This window comes from Neodiprion fabricii, chromosome 3 (genome assembly GCF_021155785.1).
Source record: "Neodiprion fabricii isolate iyNeoFabr1 chromosome 3, iyNeoFabr1.1, whole genome shotgun sequence".
Classification (NCBI taxonomy): domain Eukaryota; kingdom Metazoa; phylum Arthropoda; class Insecta; order Hymenoptera; family Diprionidae; genus Neodiprion; species Neodiprion fabricii.
In genome coordinates this window covers 36,635,507-36,658,091 of record NC_060241.1, presented here as the reverse complement: position 1 = coordinate 36,658,091, position 22,585 = coordinate 36,635,507, and the positions used below count along the sequence as shown (strand labels likewise).

General features: G+C 40.9%; 1 long non-coding RNA gene across 1 annotated transcript; it reads right to left on the bottom strand.

Moving 5' to 3' along the window:
- Positions 1–12,713: 12,713 nt before the first annotated feature.
- Positions 12,714–14,834, bottom strand: LOC124178055. The gene is made up of 3 exons (XR_006869716.1): positions 14,785–14,834; positions 14,007–14,209; positions 12,714–13,279 (listed from the first exon to the last, which is right to left on the bottom strand). It is a non-coding gene; the product is annotated as an uncharacterized LOC124178055 (long non-coding RNA).
- Positions 14,835–22,585: the final 7,751 nt, after the last annotated feature.

Below are 22,585 nucleotides of genomic sequence, written 5' to 3'. Positions count from 1 at the left end.
TTCCATGATCAGAGGCTTGAAATATGCAAATTTGAATTCAAGTTCGATCTTGGTTAAGAAGAGATGCGGATCAATGAGTAGAAGGGGGAAGAGAGAGAGAGAGAGAGAGAGAGAGCGTGAAAGAGAGATAATTTAATCAAACGTGACGGCAAACCTAATCCGTTCGGAATAGCGACGCAGTTCCAAACACTGGTGAAACTTTTCCAATCGTGTCGGAACTTTGCTCCGGTAATTAAGGTTGATAGGTTCATCTACATGGAATCCTGTATAGATGCACTGTTCTTTGTCTACGACACGGCTTACACACTGTTTACACCCCAACGGGCTGAAAATCATTTGCAATTTCGATACTGGTAGAAACTTGCTCGGACATAATTTATCATCGATCCCAATGCCTGAACATCTCTGCGCTCGCAGTGCAGCACAAAAGCTCTTATATCATGCATCGAGATACCGCGGAATTTAAATCCACTCTCATCTTAACGGAACAAAAAATCTGGGTAAGTAAACATAACTGGAAACTGACTTTGCGATGATTCGTCGAGCTTTAAAATCACGGGGCACGCATTATTGATCCGAAGATTGAAGTTCTCGCATTTTCCAACCGATCTTAGGAATCCCGACAGTAAATTAAACGCATAGTGAGACTAATCGCAATGGTGTGAAAAACTGGAGCTTGCGGAGCGCAGCTTTCGCACCTCGGATATACCGTGGAGCGGTAATACGGGCTTGGCGAGTCTAATGAAGCGACGTCTGGGGAGCTGTTTCCTCTAATCTAGATGCGGATGCTGAGGAATAACGTTACCTACGTGCAGTCGGCGGCAGAGATGATACAACACCTTTCGCGCACGTCCCCGCAAATATCCTACCTTCGGAGTAAGAAGCCGCAGGGCTCGTCAACGCGAAAGAGATGGAAAGCTAATTTCATTTCCAAGGAAAAAGGGCACGTTGGCCCTTCTTCGTTTCCTCGATGCCGCTGAAAGGGTGCAGGAGCTGGGATGGGAGGAGTGGAAAAAGGATCGCATTATCCACTCCGCAACTGCATGCAAATCGCTTTCGTTCGTTTGATACCGCAGAAGGCGGAGCTGCCGGCGATATCTACACTGAGATGACCGTGGGGGACGCTTTGTGAATTTCCAGACTAAACCGCGACGTCGCCCCGTCCTTTTTGATAACAGAGAGAACGATTTACTGCTGCTGGCTCGCTACTGTTCCAAGCGTTGCATAATAATTGCTGCTGCCACGTCTTATCCCCTTCGTCTTGAGAGAAAGATTTAAACCCGGGACAAGCGGCGTTGGAAAAAAATATGCTAATTTTCACATCTTTCATTTTGCGTTTTGTTATTTCCTTTATTTCTTCTTTCTTTTTCATCATTTATTATGTTCTTCTCTTTTCATTTTTTTTTTTTTTTTTTTTTTTATTCTCACTTCTGTTGATGTAGAATTTTTCCAGACGGTGGGATGAAAAAATTATGCTAATTCACACACGCGCTCTCGACCTTAATTCATCTTGGCGAATAAAAAGTTTGGAAAAAAAATTTCCACGCACATTCAGCGTTTCGTTAGGTATTCCGTTACAACCATGCGGCGCATTTTATTTGTACGTCTTCGATGTCTGAGAATTTGAAATTCGAAGAGTTGTCTGAAATCGATGCACGCAAAACCGAATACCATGTCGTGATAAAATTTTATTAGCCTGCGAAAGGCGGCTATAAACTTTTCAAAAACATTTAAAACAGTAAGAATTTATCGGCAAAGTCCGTATTACCATTGGCAGTAAATTTCTAATCAAAATGCCACACCCTTCAAGTGCAATTGATCGGGTTACTTACTCGACTGCTGCACATAACTTGAAACGTTTCGGTTACCTCGTTCCATTCATTGTTATTTTCTACGCAAGATTGTAGTTCGTTTAATGGTTTTGTCGAAGTAAATAATCAAATAAATAAAGGAAATCGTACAACAGCTTGCACGCAATGAAAGGCCGTCTGAAATTCGTTATAACGGATCCCGATGAAAATGAAGAGCAAGTGCGGCAGCTACGCTTTCGGTTAGTAAAAATTGTGCAGTGCATCATACGAGATGCTGTTGAAATTACCGAGAGTTGATTCAGAGGATCTAAAAATGATTTACCTTCCTCGTGTTTCAGCCTTCACGATTTTCACACGGTAGTCTGCTTGACACATGGTCATCCTAATTTTGGAAGTGATCTTGAGGCCTTAAAATGTACTCAATTCATCGTTTGACGGATCAAGTCTTACCGTATGCCTCAGAGTTTTCATCTAGCCTTGTGCATCCGCGATGATTATTGAGAGGCCAGCTGCACCAGCAGCATTTTGTTTGACGAGGCACGTCTATTTCCCCACGAAAATACAACATCTTTTTTTTTCATAAGACCAACGAAGAATTAACTGGGATTCCTCCGACATTACGCTGTTGTACCAATGAGATGGAATACAACTTTTGCATTAAGTTTTCGTCCGAAGTATCTGCGGTACTTGCGTCTGATCTTACCACGATTGTAGTTGGAATCCATGGCGTAGCCAGAAGGTTGTTGGACCGACGCTATTTATTCTCTGACGTCAAATATCCCAAGTGCTGGATGCTTTCATGACGAGTATCACCCAACGGCATGATATACTAATTGTACATCAAAATGAAAGATAAAAATAAGATCAATTCACATGTGATGATAGATTTTGTCAGAGCGGTTACAGTAATTCATTTTCGACAATGCTCGTGCGATTACGGCTTCTGTCGTATATTGACGAGCAACGATTTGAAAAATCGAAGCATTTCGCCTGTCGTTTTAGATACCTATTGAGCATATCTATGCCTGAGAATCCTTATCCTTTCTCGGCGTGCCCTTCGGTAGTGTCCTTGGCTCGAAAAAGGGAAATGAGCCAGTCGATTTTTGCTGATATCAGACTGGTTTTCATGTCACTCCGGGTGCTCATAATTTATACGACAAGATCCCATGCTTGAATAAATTACATTTCAGTCCTACGTGAACTATCATTTGAACCACTCGCATTGTTAGTGTAAAAAACCTTAATCAAGCAAAACGCAAAGTAACGTGAAAAAAAGCAAAACACAAAGTAACGTATCACACGCGTGTGGTAAACACAACCATCTGCACGTGACTTTTGTCTGATATAAAAAGAGATGAAACGAAACACGAATAATATAAAAATGTACGACTTCTGACGATTAATACATTGAAAAGCTTAAAACCAGGAATGAAAACAATCTCGACAAAAAAATTATACTGTCAGGTGTCATTATGGAAGTTCAAAGGAAACTAATAAATGGAATTGTGAATTATCGGTCATCACGTAATCTTTCGACTAATTGAGATCCTGAATTTTTAACAACTGCAATTATTTCAACGTCGCAATTGGGATTCTCAGATCTCTTGCACGAGTGAAAATTTATAATGAATTCGTTTGCTGAATGAAGGATAGGCATTCAGTCGTACAAATATAGTGACGTTTATTGAATATCAGCGAGAACGTCCGCAAAGGATGTATAATTGTATAAATTACGTAGACAATGGAATTTCGAAAATCGTAAAATTCAGCAGCTCTGAGGGCAGCTTGAGCCCGAAGACAAGAGAATTTTCTCATTCAGTATGAGAACCGTCGATCGGAACGAATATTTCCTACTCGGCATGAAGGGCCTTCGGAAATTCGTCTTGCTTGAATCGGATGAAAATTTAGAGCAAGCAAGACGGAAACGCAGACGGTTAGTAAAAATTGAGAGTATTGTATTGCACCAACGTTTAGCCGAGAGCGAAGGCAGGGAAAAATAAGACACGTTTGACAAATTACGTTATTTCACTCATTCCAGCCTTTTTATCATCCATTTGCTGCTGTGCCTGGCACTTGGTGTTCTGATTCTGTGGATGGTCTGGAAGTTATTTGGTGGATTCTACTTGATGTTTGGCGCATCGTTTTACTGAGTCATAGTTTCCGTTTATTTACGTAGATTATTGTACAATCATACGTTAATTCTTTACGCAATCATACTCACGTCAAAATACGCTGAGAGATTAATAAATTTTATCACATGTTACATAATCGTTAATCAAGTTTGGCATATAGAATAAACGTGTCGGGGGATTGCGGTTTCTTTTATGGTATCGAGAATAATTGTAGAGTCGAGAATAAATAGGAACCAACTCAACCTTTCGTTTCGTATTTGGCAGCAGCTCCGTGGTTTGCTTAACCAGACATTATTGGCGTTGCGATGAATCGGATGGATTTTGATTTTGTTTTCGAAGACTTTGGATGAGGTCAGCCACGTTTTTTGATGCCTTTTGCACGTGGTTCAACCATACCACATGTTCTAGAATCCACAATTTCAATTCGACTGCGTGACTCTAAAGATAAACGTAGATTTTGAAGAGTGTTTTAATCATAAATTCGGCTTTGAATGAATTCGAACAACTCCACAAGCAGTGCAGCAGAATCGGCAAACGTCGATGAAAATGTTTGCCGATAACTCCAATTACTATACACACGGATAGTACTAATTGCTCCGAATCCATTCATCGAATGACCTGGTGCACATCGGTACCGGGAGACATGCGATCTCGCCATTATCCCGAGTGCCGTTGGCTAATCTTCATCCGATCGTTGAGACACCGAGACTGATCGCGTGTCGAGATCCATGTATTTTCCGGGATCGGCAGCGTGACCGAAGCTGAACATCGACTGGGGCCGATCAATGGCGCGAACTTGTACAGCGGCTGTTTACCGATTCAGGCAAATCGTCGGCCGGATTGGCGGACGTCGTGTTTTTCGCGTGATCAGAAGGTCGCCCCGGCGCGGCATCAAAAGGCAATCTGTCTTTCCGTTGGTCAATTATCGCACCTACGCCGCATTGTTTGCCATAGATTAGATCGCCGGTCGGCGTTTTGTGTGTTCCGCAAATAAAGGGCCAGAAATAATACCTACACCTTGTTTGCCCAATTCTATTTTCCGCCCCTCGCCCCGTCAGATTCGCTTCTGCATCAGTTCTACGTGTACGGTATACGTACGCCTGCGAGTATACGCCTCGTTATGGATGCCTGTATAACTTTTTATGATTGGATGAGTATATTTCTGCATGACCTACGACGCGAGACACGCAAATCCCCCGTCGTCGTTTGCACCTCGGTTAATAACCTGGCCTCGGTGATGTATCGATAAATATCGTACGAGATTGGCACACAATCACGGAAGGGTTCGATCAATCAAAACCAGTCAAAGAGGTGCGAGGCAACTTTTTATAGACTCCATTTTCTACTGATAGGATTTTCTTTCAAATGACGCATTCCCGATTATATCACACTTAATTGTACTGTATTATATAGTTAACCGTAGCCTGACGCGATAAGGAACTTGACGTAGACTCACATCTTTCTTATTATTCTTCCACACTTTCTGGAAATGCTTGAATTGGCAAGAAAATTCTACACCTTTGCTGAAAATGGCGCGAAAATTTTCGATGAGCTTTCGTTCCATGACTAGTTTCGGTAAGGACGAGTTGGTGTTGAGGTTTCGTGAATTTTAGGGAGTTTATACGTGAAGGATTCCACGTCAAAACTCATTATGTCGTAGTCGAAGAAGCTAACCTCCCCCATGAGAATTCACGCGGTATTTCGAAAGTTTGATCATTTTAACGAGTGTTTCACAAATTGTTTGAAATCTTACGATGATGGTTATACTTGGCGTGATTTATCGGAGATTTCTATCTCCGTATTTTCGTAATAAATTTTGTTCATTAATCGGCCTACCGGTTGAATCGTTTCTTTCTACGAAAAATATCGACTCATCGTTTGGAGACATCTTCTGGCGCGCATAGATACTGAATTTCTGTTTCATGCCGATCGAATTATTTACATAAACAGCAAATGTATTTCACGAGCGATGAACCTCCCTATAAATTACACAAGGTCAGGTGAATCCGTGCAAACCGTTGACTTGAATATGGGGGATTTTGAAATGACACACGTGAGTTTCACGGCGTAATGGTGAGCTCCACGAAATGTAGAGTAACCTTAACTTGTAAAATGAAATGTTTACGGGACGTGTAAAGAGTTCCAGGCAACAGAGGGCTGTGATAATTATTATCTCCAGCTTGTTAGACGTCGGGGTGGAGCGGATGTAGAAGAAATAAAAAGTACTCACCCCTTCAACGCGCGCGGATTCCATCTGTCGTGGTTTTTTACGCACTATGATGCATGCAGCATGCGAGACGAAGGGATGGAAGTAAAAAACGTGAGGAAAATGGAGAGAAAGAGAGAAAGAGAGAAGCGTTTATTCGCCCTGGGACAAGTCCCCTCAGGTGGTATGTAAACATACGTATAACATGAAATGCAACATATCGCAGTGGAACATATTACAATAAAATCAACGACAAAACTGAAACTAAAATTGGAGAAGATATGAAAGGAAGAGAGTTGAGAGATAGAAATAAATAGAACGAAAATGGTCAGTGAATAAACAAAAATTGAGAAGGGAAACGCAAAAAAAGTAATAACTATAATATATATGTATAAAAATACAACAATAGTAAAAATATTTAAAGACAGAGAAAGAACAGATAAAAGTAAAATAAGATTGGTAAAGAACAATTGGTAAAAGTGTAAAAATAGAACGACGTTCGTATTCGGTAAAACAGAGAAAATAATATGCGAAAAACCGTAAGATGCGTAGTATTTGAGGGTGAAAATTGGAGAAAGTAACAAAAAAAAACAAAACATAAATGAGTAAATTAATAGATGAATAGATAAATAAAAACATAGACAGGGCGAAAATTATTTCGTGACAATAACACAGAGAGGAGTAGCAGGGTAGGAAATAGAGAGAGATAATAAGATTAATCGGCGAGTGTTCGGAGATTCGATGAGATTTCGTATGAAATTGAAAAAAATTTTCACCGAAATGCGGCTGTCGGGGGAGGTCGGCTGTGAACGAGGGGATGATCGCGTTCTACGGTTGGGGATACAGGATTGGCAGAAATAGTACTCGGGGCTGGAGGTGAGCCGACGAGCCTCCATCTCCGTGCACGTCCGGTTTCCGCAGGAAATTGCGTACATCCAGAAAAAAATAAAGGGTAATTGGCAGGTACAATCGCCCAGGTTTGTAACTGATTTGTTATTGATTCGGGAGTTAATTGAATTCAATTATAACGGGATTGCGGGAAAAAAATTCCTCCAACCTTACAGCGGGCTGATTTTTATATTTTTTGGTTCTGCTTTTGTGCAACGGTTACAAGGTGAGAGAAAATCAACATTGCGTCGAGCTGAAAGTATTGGCAGGATTTTATACTCACATATTTTCAAAGTGTTATAAATTATATGTTCAATCGACTTGTTAATATTCAAGACAAAAAAAAAAAAGAAACAATTCTTGAATCATTATCAAATCGAACCATCATTGAATCAATTTACAGTATTCTTTTACAAGCCTAATTGAGTCTCCTTTTTTTTCGCTTCTAAGCAGAAAAATTTTACCCATCAAATAACGAATGAGCATGCAGCGATGAATGGTCAAATGATTGTACAAGTGAAATGAAAACATTATCAAGGCAGATGATTTCTGAAACTGCTTAGAAAAAAAAAAAGAAAAAATAACGAAGAAAAATTCCCCGCACAAAATTTTCTGCTGAACAAAAATTTGAAATTTATGCACCTCCCGAGTAATAACTGAGAATTTTTTTTCCTCATCCCAGACCGCGCGAGTTTGAACTTTTTCGCCCGCGATCGCCGGTAAGGGATATTTTCGGGCGATAGGTAAGATTGAAAAATATAGGGTGTACCGCAGTACGGCGACGGCAAAATTTGCGAAGGGGTGAGTTACGCATGTCTGGGCTCGTCGTCCGGTGCTTTTTTCCATCAGCATACGGGGTGAATGAGAATTCGCTGACGTGCTGCGCAAACAAAAATCTCCGATTCGTCTCGCGCGTAAGCCAAAGTCGCGAATATCGGACGCAGTAAATACACGCGTATAAAGTATACCCGCAGAGCCAGCGGAGCCGTTTCCTGTCTTTCATCGCCGACTCGCCGCCGTCGAAAGTATCGACGACTATAGGAAAACTCCGGCGTTTTGTTATCACATTCACCTTACGTGCATCCCGAATATACGCAGGCACCGATCTTACCGGCCGTGAACAGACGCCGGGAACTTATTCAAGCTCGACGATCGAGTCGTCGGCGAACCGTGATTTCGCGAATTTCCCAGCAGAATCACCAATTCTCGTTGACAGTCTTTTCACGGCGTCGCGACGTCGCCCGCGACACACGTACCTACGGGTATTCCAAACTTCCCTCGGGACGCTGATTTATCATGCCGTGTGTACGGTGTAAGGCATCCTTATTCCATGCATCCGTTTGCCCCGAGGTATAAACCGTTGTACGGACAAACTAAGGATTATTCCTTTCCTTCCGTTTTTCCAACATTGCCGAGTTGATATTTTCCCTAATCTCATTACGATCGGTAACGGTTGAACATTGACGATTCGGAACATTTATCGTGTCCGTAAACGAACAAATAGTAAAACTATAAGCAAGAGCTTGTACGTCGATTTTTTATATCCAATCGCTTGGAAAGGGTTGAAAATCTTGTAGGCTCGTTCGTTTTCGCTCTAAAAGAAAATCGTTTTAAATCATGTTTTTGTTAGAAATTCACCGTAACAGATTTTTCGATTCTTTTTTTTTTTTTTTTTGCTTATGAGTAGTGAACGTGATGTAGTTGTTTGAAAGACGAAACCAATGTCAGTGCGATATTATGAAGAATTGAATATTTATTCATACCAACGCGATATGAAAAGAAGTGTCTCTTATTGTTAGTAGAATTGTGTAGAATAATATAAATAAAGCATTGTGAAACGAAATCGAACGCATCCGTACAGTTTTTAACCATTTCATAGTGATATGAAATGAAAATTTGATATCTGTAAGCTCTTGCTTATAGTTCAATTTTTTCCCCTATAGATGAAGAAAAATCTATGCAGCCTACGAATGCGTGACTGCGATAAATCGTTTGATAAATAAATTAAGCGAGTGAGTATAATCGACTCATGAACCTCCTTAAATTCACATCCCTCAAACGGCCTACTTCTTCTTTCCCTCCCCCATCAAAATAGTAAAGAAGAACCAGCATAAAAAAAAAGAAAAATACGCTAAAGTGATGGATTTCAACGCCAAATCCCCGGTAATGCGTGTACACGGATTTTCAGAATTAATCCTCGTCCTTGTTCCGCTACAACGAGTTTCCGGAATTATCTAACCCATAAAATACTGCCGCATGTGATATTTATATATATATATATATATATATAATGTGTGTATGTACGTACATATCAACGTTATAAAAAATGATTTCGCGGGTATTTCGTACAATCCCGCTGAAACTAAAAAGCGATAGATATAATCTTTGGATTCAATATCACCGAGCAAATTATTTTTTATCGTCAATAATCCCTTTTCCGTTGAGTTTTGAAGAGAGAAATAGAAAAATTAAAATAAAAAATGAAAAGGATAAAGAAAAACGAGCATGAGGTATATACCTTTTCTTTGGGAGGGGCAGGGAGGGAAGGGGTACTTCATCGTGCACGACTGATTATTGTATCCCATCGGTTGTTTTTCGAGGGTAATACAAACGTTAAGCTCCAACGTATAAGGTATTATACCTTTCTAATTTATAAATCAATTTTCGGCTGTTGCACGATCAGCCAAATACGAGTGATTGAATTCATTGCTGTAAAATTCACAGGTGAAATGCGTTTCAATTTATTGCCGCTTGTTGGTATACAGTTTTAGCAAAAAATTGTCAACCCACCGTGATTAGCAGAAAAAAAAAATAAAAAATCCTCTGATTAATAATTTACGAGCAATTAAGATTTGATTACAGCATCGCGTAATCATATTTTGAATATCAGAAACTTACAGTTTGTACAATCCTGACGAATTACAGCCTTTGGTGTTGGCAAATAGTTTCACAGCAGATCATCTGAGATGTGATGATTCTCTGCCGGCGAATTAAAACTGAAACTTTTGTACTCAAATCAATTACTTTTTCACTTCGAAGAAATAAAGAAATCTCATGCTAGTTTGGCTCTTCAAATCCCCGTTTCATCGCTTGTTCGATTTATCAAATCTTTTCACTTTTGGTCACCACTGAACTCCGACAGATCGATGCTCGGTATTTTGATTTTCGATTTCTTTTCCCCGAGTAGCGGATGCGTGAAAACCGTAAACATTATCGAGCGATTAAATCGTATCCGCATTAGTAAGCGTCGATGGCACCCTGGCAATGACATCTTTGATTTATACGCAGGTTACGTAATACAGGAATGCGAGCACACTATTTGTTCACGTGTTATTCTACTCAATGTCCATACAATGGAAATATGTGATTTACATGAGCGATGGAAACAAGAATAATTACTGGAACGTATACGCACTGGTGAAAACTCGACCGCACTTGACGGTGTATTTGCTATATATTCTCAACCAAAAGTGAGTCCCGTCGACAATATATGTAGAATAGTTTATGATGAGACAGAAATCAGTGAAAAATCGACCATGATAAAGAAAATTGTATTTTAATAATAATGTTGCAAAAATTTATCAATAAATTGTGTAAAAAAACATTGGTTAACAAAATTTCACGAGGTGATTTTTTTTTTTTTTTTTGTAATGTGAAATGAATTCGTTGATTTTTGTGAATACACATGAATATTTTGAGAATTTTATCATTATTTTGAAATTTCAGTTTTCGAAAATTTGTAAAGGCTGTATTTACGAAACTATTCGTTCAATGCCCAACAAACTTCTTAATTGTAATTTACAACGTTTTTAAGAAAATCTGTCCAAAATTCACGATTTTTCTTCCATTTTTGAAAATTAAAAATCTTCGAAAACAGAAATTTCAAAACAGTGAGGTGATTCTTCAAAAATTCGCGTGCATTCAAGAAAATCACCGGATTCATATCACATGACGAAGGAAAACATTCCCTTAAAATTTGTTAAGCAATGTTTTCTTTAAACAATTTATTCATAACTTTTGGGAATTATTATTATTCAAATTTAATTTTCTTACCGTGTTTACTGTGTTTGATTTTTTCCCGATCTTCGTCTTATCATAAAGTATTCAATATTGTCGACGACCCACTTTTCGTTGAGAATGTATAGTCGATACATTCTTAAACATACGTAATGCGGTCATCCTTCAAGTTCATCATTCATTCCTTATACGATTAATATATGTATACGATGAAACGCTCGATTTTCTGCGGTTAACGACCTCACTAAAGGCGATGCCATTGAATTTCTTTATCGACTTGAATTATCCTCGATGCAGATCTTTAGAGCCACCTGGAAGCGGGATCATCGTAACCGATTTTTTTTATTGTTCACGAAAAATAAAATGGTTTAGCAAATATGAATATTATGTTTACGGACGTCGAACCTGACGAAGCAGGATAAAATTTTTATCAAAACCTTACTGAAAAATTCGACTCCGTACAATGATCATTTTTTCTATTGGTTCGCACCTGGTAAGCTGTTGATGTTGCAGAGTTTGCATAGTAGATGTTTTCATTGAGAACCAAATTGCCTTGGACTGTTATAGTAAAGTCACTATTTCAGTCAGCAAAAACCCTTTTAATATAAATATTCACTAAAAATTGACTTTCGAGTCGAAGTTAATAAGTTTTGAACCGCTTGAGATACGAATTTGGACAATTGACATTACAGTTAAATGAGTAAACTTCGAGTCCCGAGAGTTACCCTTCAAAATAATATGTAAGAAATATCCTTCCACGTGTATTTTTTCTTGCTTTTTACTACAAAAAAATTTCTCTTTCGTAGAATAAATTAGATCAATACGTTCGAAAGAATCGACGGCACCGGGCCAGAAAATAAGGTTCACGCTGTCAATGAATACGAAAATCATTCGGAAACGTTGACAAGTGTTAAGTTTCGCTCGCAGCCACTGAATGCCTATATAAGAAATCTTCCGGCCGCTGTCAGGCTCGCGTTATTGGATTTTTCGCAACAACCCAATCAATCACCGACCCCCAAGATTGATGAGAGAAATATTTTCGTATACCTGGCCTGCCGGATGGCCCGAAAGAACGAACGGACTAATCCTTATTCCGGAGAGGAATGTGCTGGTCACCGTCAAGTGCCTCGCGGCTTCCGGAACTTCCGGTTGTCTTGACCTACAAGCCGTTCGGAAGGAACAGGAACAGAAATACCAGCGCGGCTTGTAATCTTTTCCAATCTGGATTTCCGGCCTCGACACGACCTGACTCAACATCACTGGGAATTCCGATGAATCTGTTTTTTATCATCACGTCCCCAAGTTGTCGTTTTTACTTGAACGTAGCAAAAAAGGGGCGGGGTTGAAGTTTTGAATCTGAGAACTTGAAGTAAAGAAAACAAACTTTGACGAAACATCAAAGTTTTGAATGGTCCGAAACTTGATGCTCAAAGTTCCGAAATGGCTTAACTCCGATAAGTCGAAGTTCGGAAAGTACGATAATAAGAAAATTAAAAAATCTGCAACATTCAAGTTCCGAATGATCCAAGATTTTCAGTTCTGTGAATTTCTGGCTGGGTGAAATTCCCCACTTTGATCTTTCGTTGTTCTGTAAATTAATAAATAATATAGGAAGGATCGAAGTTATTGATTCGTGTGCTAAATAATTCGAGCAATTTTTTTCGCTGAGTTGTCACAACGTTTGATGGGTTGATATATCAACCCAACGTTTACTCATGGTAATACAATTTCTGCTGTAAAAACTAGACGAGCTTCTGTGCGTGCTCAAAAGACATTGACTTCCTCCAGTTAATTATACTTATTTTACATTTACATAGCTAAACCGTACATGAATATACATGTGATAGAGTAATTGCAGGTATTGATATTCTCATCGCTCAGTTACAGAATTGTGTAAAAATACTAAAATATTTTTATCTAACGATTTCGTCGATATTCAAGTTAAATCAACCGAACACTTTGTCTATTCTACAAAATTAACGAAAATCTTACACCAAGGCAAAGAAATGATCAAAATCAAATTTGCTAAATTGACAAAATCGTTTTGCTTTTGCGTTTTGGTCGTTTGCGATACTGCCTTTGCTGTAGGCGATTTCACTAACTTTACTGCCACTCGTATGTATCGCTGTTTTCATCGTGCACTTGCCTCCATTCGGTGCCGGCTTCACACTCTGATTTGGCTGGTGCTCCCTTTATCTCCCATATATCACAATTCCTTCCTTTACCTTGAAGAATGAAAATACGATTAAGTCGAACTGCTTGCAGGAGTATATAATCAAACTTCGCTAATTACGTAAAATGAATTGTTGTCAAAATTCGCGAGCCTAATAGCCGAAATAAATACACATACTACAAAAAAAATTATCATTCATTTCCAATAAATATTTCAATCGTTGACATGACCGAGCAATAAACTAGTTTTCAAGTTTCTATAAATTTACGATGAAACGTCGCTACGCAGAACTTTTAGATGTTACCGGATTATTTTACTGTGACGAGTATTGAGATAGGTTAAATTTCAGACATTAATTTCGGGAAAACCGCTGATGCAATATTAATAATTTTTTGATATCAACTCTTATACACCTTGAGGAAAAGATTCAATAATTTTTTTTCCAAAAAATTCAATTTGAAATCACATTTCCCGCAAATGCGTTAAGAGGGAATAATATGTTACATTTGTCGAGCTTTTTAGATTAAAAAAATTATCATTGTGGTTGAGCCAGGAATAAAAATTCTATTTAAATATTTTAACGTTAATCTATCATTCCTGCCTCGTATTGCACATAGATCTTAATCGTTGAAACTATTTTTTCAAGGGAAAAATAAATAATTTTAAGGCTGAAACCTTCCTCTTTGGGGCACAGTAATCCGAGCCATATGCTATAGGAATTTTTAATTCCACCAGTAGTAAAGAATTTAACTGGCCAAGCGTTTACCTTGAGTACTTACTAATTTTGTCAACACAGGTATTGCAACATCCGCAAAATGAACCCTTGGATTTGTAAATTTGGTTTCTCTCGCAGCACTCTTGTCTCGTCATATTTCTGCACGGGTTCTTGGCACAGTAATCATCATAGCATTCAATGCCTTCTGTGATAGCTACGACCGAAGCCAGAGCAAGTAAGCATGCGAAGATGAATTTCATCGTCGTTCTGTAATAAGGAAAGTTAGCGATGTTGATTCTTACTTATTTGCAAGGGATGTTTCACCGGAACGAAAGCTGATGCCGTGATTACGTATTTCGTGATTACTTACATTTCATGGAGTGATTAGGAGAGATTACTTGACCTATAAATTTTACTTTGATTACATGATTTCTCATGATTTATAAGATTACACATGATTTACTAATTTTCATATGATTTCTCAAGTTTACAGGGAGTTTTACTGTAATCCTAAATGATTTCTCATGACCACCAATGATTACTGATTTATTCGCTTATTATTTAGTCTCTGTCCGATCGCGGAAGATACATCTGAAGATTCGATCATGCGCGTATTACGTATTTTTCAAGACTTAATACAGCTTACAGAAGTCTGTTATGATTTAATTTGGTACGAGTATGAATTCAGAAAATAATCTAATCTCCGAGGACTGATGATTCGGTAAATTGCGCAATGCTTCTTGCAAACGCTACAGAATGAAAGACGATTGAAAATTAATTATACAAAGTCAGCAAGCGGTTATTGGATTATTTCGTTAATTACTGTCCAAGAGTAGACTTACTTTTCAAAATCGGCGGATGGGTTGATCGGCAAGAAGTGTTGAGTTCAGAAAATATAATTATTCTGATACCGACGACAAAGAAGCGAGTATATATAATACGACAATTGCATGAAATTGAGTCAATGTTGACAAGGTGGTCAACACTTGTGCTAATATCAATGAATCATTAACTTTATGGCTATAAATATTCCAATAATTGAGGCTACGCGAACAAATGTTCAATGGATAAATAAATGCTGTTTAATAAGAATTATAGAATGTTTATTCTGCGTCTCCCCCTCTCAAAATTCTAAAATCAATGAATAGGTGATTCAGAAGTACGACTGGTATACGATACAATCAAAGCACTCGATATAGGCTAGAGAAATATTCAAATACTCCAACTGCGGTCAGTATTGTAAGAACGTGTACCGACGCGACTGAATTTAGTAGACTGGTATATAAAAATTTTACCATGTAGCACTTTTTTGTTTGAGATGCACAAACAGAACTCGAAGAACGAACGAGACATTTGCATTAGAATTCGGGTGAAATGAAGCGGAAGTAATTTGATGAGACGACAACCGTCAGCATTCTCCACGTAGAAAGAAGAGTGAACTGGATTAGTTGGTTCAGGTGTCAATTAATCATGTGACATAGATGTAAGCCAAAAAATAAGAGACGAATCGCTTTTCAAACATGATCACCTTATCCAAATTCGGAAGGTGGACGTTCGGCTGATGCAGGTAATAAATTCATATGCTTGTATAAGAAAAAATGTGCTGCACGGTCAGAATTGGAAGTGGTGAATGTTTTCAAAAATTTTTCGATTTCGAATTGTTTCGTTATTAATATGAAATTCCGCCTGACTTTTGACCCTTGTATTTTTAATTTTGATTTATATTTTCATAGTTTTGTATCACGGTGTGTCGACGCAAAGAAGAGTTCAGAACGAAGAGTCGCGTACGAGGCAATAAGACACCGATTTCCAGTAGCGATCGTCGACAAGCGGCTCACGTAAAAATGGGTGACGAGTGAAACGGCGGAGGATAAAAATAAATATAAACAGAAGCGGCATTTCAACGAGTGGATAAAAATACGAGTTGGGTCCATTTCGAGGGCGGGAACTGCCCGGCATAATGCCTGCGAAGAGTCTATGAATAAATCCTGCAGGGATCACCGCGGGATGAAGTTGGCATAAGAACCTCGAGATGGAAAAGGTGCGGGATACACGGTGGAGTCGAATCGAGAGTGGAAGTGGGGTAGACAAAGGTAAATGGGGTAAATGCAAAATAAGCCGAGAAGCCGTTGACTCCTGACTTTGAAACCGGTCTGACGCCCGGTCGAGTCACGGGATTGAACCCGCGAACTGGAGCGTGGAGGCGTCCATTTTATAAATAGAAATGTGCCCAGCTGAAAGGCTATGGTTGGAAAAGTCCTCGTACGGTACGATCGTTACTCATTTATCGCTTCTGTCAGAACCGAGCTTCCCGACTGTCAACTTGCGGTGAGTTTAGTTTCAGGCGAAGGATTTCCTCCAGCACTTCATCTCGAAACGGGGGCTAAGAAGGGAAGGAAGAGAAGGAAGGAAGGAAGGAAGGAAGGAAGAAAGGAAGGAAGACAGGAAGGGTGTTCGCGAGGACGATCTCGTCTGCAGCCTCGCCAAATCTATTATCAAGATTGAGTCCCTCGATCTCATCACGAGAGCGTTATGAATTACTAACACGCCTTGGATGGCGGGTGAGGAGGGTGCGGTGTATGCCTCCTGAGATAAATATGAGGTGCCATTATCCTGAATAGAATAGCACCAATTCCGATGTCACCTCAGCGGGACTGTGAGATGGCCTGGTACCTTACTCCATCCCACCGGGATCCTTGTCCAAGAGATCCTTGTACGCGATGCGGGATTCCGAACCATCGACGAAAGTATAGGTGCTTCGATGAGAGGAACCGACAGACGAACCGGACGGATATACATTTCGAATCAGCTTAGAGAATTCCCTCTTTAAAAGACGAAAGGGATATCGAGTAAGGAAGGAAGGAAGAAAGGAAGGAAGGAACTCTCGACCGGCCTCACAAAGACCATTCCGAGGCACGAACCGTCGAATAACATGCAAATTCAATATACGTCGCCTCAAAGGGGCAAAGACAGTAAAAGTCCAGACTGACCCGACACAGAGGCTGGATCAACCAGCGGTCGAGTTGACGCAGAGCTAGCTGGTTGGGAAATCGCGAATGCAACCGCTGCCACCAGCGTATGTTGGATAATTGCATCACAGCTGTATCGAGTCTACGACGATCTCCGTTCGCCGAAGTCCATGGTGTGAATTCGTGAATGCGCTGGATTATCTTCGCAGATATGGACTCATCTGACACGTCGTATCGCAGACCGCCGGTACGTGGATTTTCTACCCCATAGTTTGTCACTCGACTTACGATTTCGAGTGACACTTGCGGCCGGAGTCGACGTTCGAACATGAACGTCGTATGAAACAAGCATCGTTATTCGTGTTGTACAAGTATACGTTCAAGCTCACGTCCTGCGATGTACCTACATTGAATGCAAAGCATCACCGACCGGATTTTGGGAACACCGTCCCGCCCACTCACCCAATAGAAAATGGCACAAGTTGACCCTTTGGTGCTGGCCGGGGACACCCCGAACAATGGTCCATTGTTACCAAATCACAATGTTCCTTCGCGAAACATGTATAATACACGATTCAGATTTGTTACTGAATTATCGCAGAAGTTCAAATCTCCGGCACTTAATGGCTCGAATATTATTTCTCTGGCACGGTATTTCAGGACACCATAGTCACAAGTTCTAATTGATGCTGGCTTTAATCATCACGCGCACATAAAAGCTTTCCAGTTCTATGTTGGACCCACCAATTCCAAACATCTAACGAACAGTTGTAAAAGACCATTCGAAAGTTTTTTCTCCAACTGATGTTTTCGTGTCGATGCCGTACGAACTTGATCGCAACAATGATCCGAATTATCGTTAGTCGTAGTTATGGTGCTATTAGAGTGAGCATTATCGAACGTCGAACTTCGCAGGCCGCGGTTACATTCTTGCATAAATAATCGCCGTTGGGTATTCCTGAGCCGAGCACTTTGACGCTACGAGTCGTAATGCACAAGTTTGAAAATTTTGTGTAATAAAAAACAAAAAAATGTGCATAACCGTAGCTCGCGGTCTTCCAAGGGTACTCTCGAGAAGCAGAAGTAATGTGGTTAGTTGGATGTGACAATGGCGAACGGGACGGAGATAAATTAGTAGCATTGCGAGTTTCATCGTCGAGTTAGAAAATTTGTCGGACATGAGTCGCATGAACATTCGCGTGTCGGGAGTTACCGCAAGAAAAACTGCAGCTACCTTGTTCCGAGTGATTTACGGCCGGCATGTCTCGAGGTAGAAGCTCGACCTCCGCATCGCCGTATCTTCCTCACGGCAGCTTTTTTGAAAGGATGCAGTTTCAACGGAGCTTCCATTATACTCTCATTAAAGAAACATCCGCGCCTCCATCGCCGGGGCAAAGAATGGAAGACCGTTGGACCGACGGGGCGGAACTAAAAGTAATTCGGATTCGGCGTTGCCGATTGGGTTAACATTAAAATAAGAAACTTGCCACTCACCTTGCTTCCATCGTTTTGCTCACCGTTGCATCCAGAACTTTATCATCCACCGAGATTTTACTTGCCGGGTTCGATCGTCTTTTCACCATGAATTTCACCATTAAATCACGAGTTTATAACTGCTTACAAGATTCCTAGCATCGGAATCCGCGTTGGAGTTGCTATTTTGCTCCTAGTCCCAACCATTCGATCGGCGAATAAGCTCGATGCTTTGATTTGAAGCGGGAATAACGATCAGTGAGCGTCACGGAGTGAGGCAAAGCCGATGATTAAATTCCAGCGGGGTTCCGCGTCTTATTGGAGACGGCGCCGGCGGCCTGGAGGCGCTTCGATTTATGGGAAACGGCTAAATAAAACGTCGGCGATCCTCTCCGAGGCTAGGAAAGCTCAACACAAGGCTAGCTTTGGATGTTAAAATAAATGCTCCACTTATGAGATCGACGTAATGACTCGACTGATCCCTTCGACTGTTAGCGTCCGCTTCCAAGTTTGCCCTGTTCATTTGGGGTGGCAGAACACTTTCTGCACGGGTTGCTGACAGCCGGATTCACGCACCACAAGTTTGGCGAGGCCACGTTTCGCTCGTGGAAGTCAGGTATTAACATTTTTTATCGCATTCAGAGTCCGACCTCATTCGTGGATTACTTACATATATGCAAGGTGGTATATTAGAGGTGGCGTCGAAAGGAACCAGAAACCGAATAAAGAATCCTGCAATATTCTTCTACCCTTTTCCTCTCTAATTCATAATCCAATATTTACTCCCGCTTCCCTATCGACTGCGATTCAGAATTGGACGGTGGATGTGGAGGACGTTGTTCAGGAGTAACCAAAGACTATTTTGAAAGCGATCATCAGACCGGGTGAATGGCCTATTGGCAACCTTTCTCAGCTAGTGGTTGCTGAGGTTGCGTGCGGCCTAACAATGCCTAGGAGAGCCATGCATCCTGCAACATCGCCGAGGCAATGGGTCGGGGAAATAAGAGGTTTCCAAGAATGGAGGGATTAGCTCTTTTTCATGGGGTAGGGCGACCAGTATATTTTCAATGACAATGGGTTCCTCCTCTGCGGCAGGAGGCGCCAGGATAATGGCTTTGGCCACTGAATATTGCATCTACACCCGGAGTTTATTACTTCTGGAATATACTATTCGCTCTGGGAAAGCGAACATAAACAAGGATTGGTATTGACGTTTGTCGGCCGAAACGAATTTTGAATTCGTTTTGATGTACCGAACCGCGAAAGCACGTCGTCAAGTTCAGTTTTCCCTTCAAAGTTTCTTTCGATTTCCTTTGTAGGTACGCGTGTTTTCTTTCCATGATTTTCACTCCATTTTTTTCCGTGCCCAGAATCTCTCTCTGCCCGTGGGTCTGTGACACACGGAATGATTAAAAGGCACAGAAATCGGTTATTTTTTATACTGGAGAGGCAACGAAATGGCCACCTCTTCATAAAATAAAAGAAAGAAAAAAAAAATATCCATTCGGCTTATTGTTAGCTCAGAAAATGAGAAGCAATCCTGTCAAAGCTCCTTTGACGTGGCCGAGAGTGGATTCGAAAATGCCCGCAAAAATCAGCTATCAAACGCGAACAACGGCGAGCCGACGTTTGTTTCGTCGGGTTGGATGAATTTTGACAGGTGAGGTTGCGTGGGCAGTTTTTAGATATTCGTACAGCGTCCGGCACGTTCTCTTTGTGCTACCTGCGTGTTTCCTGAATTTGAAAAAATATTTCCAAATACTGCAGCGCTTCAAAGCGGCAAAGAACACTCGTGCGTTGGCAGCTTTCAACTGCGCTCCCGTTCACAATGGTTCTTCGGTTATTCAGAGGTTCGCAAATTTCCCAACACGCGGTGGAGAGGCGTGGAATTTGACCGTGTTTAACGGGACAATAAACCCTCGGGAGTAAAACATATGCACTCATTTTGCTCCGGTGAATCAGAACGCAGACTTGCGGAAGACTGTGCAAAACTGTTTTGGTCATGGATAAAAATTAGTCGAGAGTGTAGAGGAATAAAGTTGAGAACGACGACGCTGAAAAGTATCGTACATACAGACTGTCCATTTTACCCAGCGAAAATCCTCATCGCGATTATGTTCGGCTCGCCGGATTTCCATGCCAGTGCTACGTGTATTCCGCACTCCATTATGCTCTGGATTCTGCAGGAGTTTCAACTTACCAGGTTCAATGCTGCAGCGCTATGACGCGGGCTAGCTGCCTTGAACATGGATTTTGTATGCTTTGTATGAAGGGGGACATGAAAAGAGAAATAAATCAAACGATAATTGAAAGCTTATAATGATCGGATCAAAAACACCACAAGTTCAATGATTTCCTACGCTCTAATTATACAGCCTTTTTCAAATTGTTGATATCGTAGCTCGTGCTATTCGAATTTGCTCAGATATGTCTCAGTCACATATTAGGGATGTCGGTTCATTCTATTTTACTATCATTGGCGCAAATAATATTGCTAGAAATTTTTTAAAACAATTCTTTTCAATTTTTGTAGCTTTCGATTCAGACTGTAAGTCCCATTCGTTTTCGATGAATGTATCAGCATAAATCCACGTGGTTCATCCGCACGTGCAAGGCCTGTACGATCAGCAAAAGCACATTTCTGTATGTAATATGTTTTTTCGAGGAAAACGGATTAATTACGATCGGATCACGTGGCTACCCTTTTCACCAGTGTCACGTGGTGAAATGACTCAGGCTTCGATTGCTGTATACAGTTACGACATTGTATTCACTTGAGTCGCATGGTGACGGATCGGTTGCTTTCTGTTAGCGGGGAAAATTCCCAAGCATACGTAGAATTATGGCTCGTCTCATCTCGGTTGAGGTTAGGTTGAATTACGTGTGTGAATGATCGCTTGAAAATAAGGTGACGTGCGTTTGGTAAGCGGTGAAAAGAAAAAAATGAATTTGAAAAGTTGAGGGATTTCTCATAAATAAATGTTGGGGAGCTAAAAAGCCCAAATGAAATTGGTTGGAACTATACTCAAGTTAGGAGGTAGCTGAGCCGAAATGAAATGTGGGTTATACACACGTGTGGGCAATAGGTCCCGTCCTTGTCGTAAAAACTTTTTGCTCAACCTTTTGAAAAGCTATACAGGAATTAGCACTTTCGCAGATCAACAGCTCATATCCACCCGTCATGCTCGAGCTTTCGTATCCTAATTCACTTAGCACGTATACGTGATTCCTCGAATGGGCAGGTCTGTACGATTAGTTCAATACTTCAGTGTCAACGAACGAAAAGCAAGAGCAGCAAGTATGAACGTGGCTAAAATTTTGGGTTTGGGTATACGAGCTGATGAAGTAGCTGACCAATTCTTCACAAGCCATTTCAAGGCAAGTTGAAGAGACTGGAATGGAACAAAAGTCCATGATTTCACATGTCGTCACGATCACGTGTGCATCATTTTCAAACCATAACGTGCCTCCTCCTGGTTGTCAAAACCAGTGTGAATCCTTCCCCGTAACGAGAACTTCTAAGAATACATCTCATCCGGTCTGAGTCCCATGCAGTTTATTATTCCGTTGCCTCATCTTCTGCTTAAGGCTTCTTTGTTGTTGTTCCTTTTAGATCACCTTTCTCGCTTCGACGGGAAAGTTCGTCGCGGTGAGACGTTGCGTGACTTGTTGGAAACGTTGACGGTACCTAGGTATATCGAAGCTCAAGGACCAGGACCATGATTAGCAAAAAAACAGGCGACGACAACGTCGAGAAGAACGACAGTTTTTCCAAGTTTCACCGCTGCAGGCTGACGTGAAACGGAACACTTTAACGGGGGTTGAACACCGCGTCACCGCGTCTTCAAGTCCGGGCACAAGGCGTGTAGCATCCTTCCGCAACTCCCCATACACTACATTCATACCAGTCAGCTCATCTTCTCCGGTCGATGCTTTTGAAATTTCAAATAACAATACACTCCGATGGTGCTCGGCAGCTGCGGTCCAGACTCGCAGGTAAAGGCACCTACGAACGTCTCTGCCCGACACGTTAGGAGCTCATTTCTTGTCTCGAAAAGTGGGCTGGATGCCGAGTCGACACCTGTGTGTGTGTGTGTGTGTCGGCAGAGGAGAAGCTCCAGAGCGCATCCCCGTTTCCCTCTCTCCTCGCTCCATGGTTCATCTCTCTTCGGCCGAGCACCTGCCTCAATTCTTACCTTAC